Source organism: Octodon degus, unplaced genomic scaffold (genome assembly GCF_000260255.1).
Source record: "Octodon degus isolate 3935 unplaced genomic scaffold, OctDeg1.0 scaffold00016, whole genome shotgun sequence".
NCBI lineage: Eukaryota > Metazoa > Chordata > Mammalia > Rodentia > Octodontidae > Octodon > Octodon degus.
Window position 1 is genome coordinate 25419771 of NW_004524592.1, and position 5284 is coordinate 25425054.

The 5284-nt window shown below is 38.4% G+C and overlaps 1 protein-coding gene across 3 annotated transcripts in view; it reads right to left on the reverse strand.

Annotated features, from left to right (window-relative positions):
• Tet2 (tet methylcytosine dioxygenase 2) overlaps positions 1-5284 on the reverse strand; it is a 92801-nt gene that overhangs the window by 48297 nt on the left and 39220 nt on the right. The gene's annotated exons all lie outside the window — the stretch shown is intronic.

Consider the following 5284-nt stretch of genomic DNA (forward strand, 5'->3'; position numbering starts at 1 on the left):
TAGGAAGAATGTATGCAATGTGTTAATTATTGAAACTGTCCTACCAATTTGGTTTGAAACTGTCTCATTGCTATTTGTTTCCCAATAAAATTATGGGAAAAAATAGTTAGGATAGATATACAGCTACGAGAAGAAAGACTTGTACTAATAGTGTTTGGACAGGATATCATGTCTGCATCTTGTACTATGAATAACCCCTAAGAAGACAACAATATGCAATGTATTTATGATTGAAACTGTCCTACTAATCTGTTTTGAAACTGTCTCATTGCTATTTGTTTCTCAATAAAATTAATAAAAAATTTTTAAAAAACGTGTGTGTTTTGCATGCTTTAGTAAATGTAAAGGAGTTGGAAGTATTCCATAAGCATTACCAGACCACGGCACAATCACATTGGAAACTGATAGCAAAGAGACAAGAACTTGTTGAATACATGGAAATTAAATAACGCCTTCTTGAGGTAAATGCGTATAATCACAGCACTCAAAAGGCTGAGGCAGGCGGATCATTGCCAAGTTTGAGGCCAGCCTAGGCTACAAAGCGAGCTCAAGGCCAGCCTGAACTGCACAGGCTCTGTCTCAAGAAAACCAAAAACAAAACCAAAACCAAACCACCACCACCACAACAAAAAACCAGCAACAGCAACAACAAAACCTTACCTTCCCGAACAACCAATAGGTCACAGATGAATAACCACTTTCTATTTCATCTCACCTTCTTAGAAGTCAAAGATGTCAACTTGAATGGTGGGTACAGAATGAAACTGTTGTTTCTGATAGACTAGGCACATTTTATAGACTAGGCACATTTTATAACTTTTTTGTGAGTGCATTAGGAAAAATATTGGTGGTCTGGTAAATTATACCCATTATACCACACTTTTTAGATGAAAAGAGAGGTTTGGAATGCATTATGTTTTTTTCCAGTATTTTTTATGGGAAAAGTCACAGCCTTTGTGAATTGAGTTCCTAAGTCCAGGGTCCATTGTATTTCCCTGGTGCCAAAACCAGAGACGGATCCAACGAAAGAAGAAAATTACACGTCCCTATCTTCCCAAAGAACATAAATACAAAAATCCTCAAGATACTTGCAAACTTGGGCTGGGAAGATAGCTCAGTGATCTAAGCACCTGCCTGGCAAGAGCAAGGACCTGAGTTTGGTTCTTGGTACCACATGCCCCAGAACCCCAGGTACCCCATGCTGGCCCCCAAACTGGGTGTGGTGGCGCACATCTGTAATTTCAATGTTGAGGAGGCTGAGATAGGAGAATCATGATAAGCCTGAACTATGTAGTGAGACCCTGTACCAAATAAATAGTAAAATATTTTTTTAAAAAAATTAAAGACACTTGGTCAGCCAGATAACTCAGCAGATTAAAGCACCTGTTTAAGCAGATGCAGGGATCAGGGTTTGATCCCTCCATTGCTGTGCTGGCCCCAAGGGCACCCCGAGATGGTGATTGAGACTGGGTATGGTGGTGCTCACCTACAATTCTGGTGCTTGGGAGACTGAAAACAGGAGAATCACTATGAGTCCAAGCTGTGTAGTAAGACCCTGTAGACCCTGTACTAAATACACACACACACACACACACACACACACACACACACAAAGATACTGATAAACAAGACAGCAAATCAAGATTATGCACTATGACCAAATAGGATCCATCCCACGGATACACAGATGATTCAACATACACAAATCAATAAATGTAATACATCATATTAGCAGAACCAAGGTCAAAAAATAACATCACTGACAGATACAAAAACCTATTTGACAAAGTCCACTACATATTTGTGATTTAAAAAAAAAAAGCTACAAAAAATTGGAATCTCAGTCTGATAAAAGCCATGTAAAAAAGACCAACAGCAAACATATTGTTTTTTCTTTTTAAAAAAAATGTATTTATAGTACAGGGTCTCCCTACACAGATTACACTTGTAGTGATCCTTCCTGTTTTTCAGACTCCCAAGCACAGAGATTACAGGTTCCAGCCACCATGCCCAGTCTCATTTCATATCTCATCACACCCAGGGTGGGGCCCGCATGGCAGGACAGGGATGGAACCCTCAGCCCCTGCATCTGCCTAAGCAGGTGCTTTAATCCACTGAGCTATCTGGCTTGCCCTAGCCAATATCATATTAAATGGTCAAAAACTGAAAGCTTTCACTCTAAAATCAAGAAGATGACAGGGACGCCTACTATTAACACTCTTATTCAATATAGTTATGGAAAAATTAGCCAGAACAATTAGACAATGGAAAGCACTAAAAGGAACAAGGATAGGAAAAGCTAAATTATTATTTGAAGATGATATAGTACTCTGCATAGAAGACTTCAAAAACTCCCCCCCCAAAAAAAAACCTCCAAAAAACATTCGAGATTTAATAATCAAATTCAGCAGCATAGCTGGATGCAGAGTCAACAACTGAATTCAATAGCCTTCCTGCACATGAATGACAACCTCAGTGAGGGAGAAATTAGGGAAATAACACCTCCCACAATAACATAAAAAAATGACATTGTTAGGACTCAGTCTAAAAAACTAAAAAGATCACTTAGTTGAAAACTACAGCATTCTGTAAAAGGAGATCAAAGGTGGTATCAGAAAATAGAAAAAAAAATAGGCCTTATTCTTGGGTAGCAAGAACCAGTGTAGTACAAATGGCCACATTCCCAAAATTGTTATATATATTTAATGCAATACCAATCAAAATACCAATAACATAACTCAGAGAATTATAGAAAATATTACTAAATTCATTTGGAACCAGAAGAGGCCCAGAATAGCAAAAGCAATTCTAGGCAACAAAGGCAAGGTGAGGGACATCACAATCCCTGGCTTAAAATTATACTACAAAGCTATTGCAATAAAAGCAACATGGTACTTTCAGAAAAAGAAAAAAGAAAGCAGACCCAAGGATGGATGGAAGAGACTAGAAGATGTAGAAATAACTTTGTGCATATTCAGCCATCTTATCTTTGAAAGGGTGCCAAACATGTTCAATGGAAGAAGATAGCCCCTTTAACAGTAACAGCTTGAAAAAACTGGCTTTCCATATGCCAAAGAGTAAAACTAGACCCATGTCTCAACATATGTGAAACTAAAAAAAAAAAAAAAAAAAAAAAAAAAAAAAATCGATAAAAGACCTAAATATTAAAACAGAAACACTAAATCTGCTGGAAGAGAGAATCACTAGAACTATCAAAGACATTGGTGGAGGCAAAGATTTGGTGAGCACATCTTTGAAAATCAGAGAAGCTATCTCTATGATCTATGCATATATCATCTATGATGATTATATAGGGAATATTACAAAGACTTAACAACTAAGATCTCATTGAAAAGCTTCCGCACAAGAGAAATCACCAAGTGAAGAGATAACCCATAGTGGGAAAACGCTTTTGCCAGCTGGTCCTCAAAGGTCTAATATGTAGAACATGCAAAGAACTTAAAAACAAAATCACTTAGGCAAAGCACAGTGGCAGGGGTTCAATCCCCAGCATGCCATGCCAGTCCTGCCCCTGAGACAGAGATAGAGATTGAGACTGGGCGTGTTGGTGTGTGTCTGTAATCCCAGCTCTTGGGGGGCTGAACACACGTGGGTCACTATGAGTCAATCTATGTAGTGAGACGCTGTAGACCCTATAGATCCTATAGACCCTGTACTAAATACAAAAAGATTCCCCAAATTTAAAGACCCAATTCAAAAGCTGGCATCTGAAATGGATTCACACTTCTCAGAAGACATACAAATGGCAAATAAATATATGAAAAAATTTTCCAACATCATTGGTCATTTGAGAGATGCAAAATTAAAGCACTGGGATTCCCAGAAAGAATTGCTATCATCAAAAAAACTCAACCAATAACAAATGCTGGTGAGGGTGTAGGGAAAAAGAAATCTTTGTGTTGGTGGGAGTGTACACTAGTACAACCACTGTTGAAATCAGTGTAAAGATTCCTCAAAAAAATAGGACTAGAGGTCCCATTTGACTCAGCCATTAACCTTCTCCGTATCTTCCCCAAAGAAGTAAAAGCATCCCGCCACAAGGACACAGGCACTCCCACATTTGTAGCAACATGCTGTAACAGGAAATCTTGGAATCAAACCAAATCCCCATCAACAGAGGAATGGATAAAGATGTGAGCCTTTTATGCAATGGAATATGTCTCTGGAAATATCAATGGAAACTTCTCTGATGTGTCAGTGGAAACTTGAGAAATTTCTAGGTAAATGGATGTACCCTGAGACCATATGCTTCAGTGAAATAAATTGGACATATGGGTAAATACCACATTGTTTGCCTGGCAGGAGAAACCAAAAATGTCAGTAAGGGCCAAGTTGTATAATAAATACTATGAAATGGGAAGGAACTGCTCAAATGGGCAGAGGACCTAGGAAGTGAGGGGGAAAGAAAGGAAGGGACAAAAAAAAAAGAAAAAAAAAGCATAAAAGAAGGATAAAATGAAAAACTTCTGGTGTGGTGGCGGGCGCCTGTAATCCCAGCTCTCAGAACAGCTGAGACAGGACAGTTGCTGTGAGTGTTTGAAGCCAGCATAGGCTGTATCGGTGAGTTCAGAGCCAGCCTGAACTGCATAGGGAGATCTTGTCTCAAAGAAAAAGTAGGCAAAAGTTTTATTAATAAAAAGAGAACAGCCTGCCGTGCCACACCCCCTCCCCCACAACATGTTGAGATGGCAATTGAGACTGGGCATGGTGGTGTGCGTCTATAATCCCAGCGCTTGGGAGGCTGAAAAACAGGAGGATCACTACGAGTCCCATCTGAGTAGTGAGACCCTGAACACCCTGTACTAAATACATTAAAAATAAATAAAAATAAGGAGTTTAATGGGGGAAGGGAAATGAGAAAACAAAGAATCAAAATATACCATTTTCTGGATAAAACGTTATGTATATCTACATTGTACTAATAAACTTAAAAAGATTGAGCATGCTGGATACAGCAAACACTTTCCACTCAAAATACAGTCATTATTTTCCCACAGTCTTTCTGGTTACATTTATTTTAAGGATGTAAATAGGAAAGGATATTTTCCATTTCAGCTAAAAACAAAACTCAATTAAAAATAACCACCGCTTATTAAATAAGACAAATGCAAAACAGAGAAACAAGTTAAAGATTAAAAGGAAAGACAAAAATAATTACTGTTGGGTAAGAAGACTGTGTGCTGGTGAAACAAAAGAATCCAGAGGAAAATTCAGAGCTGTTGAGAATCTAGGAAAGCTGCTAATGGTGCAAGCACAGACTCAC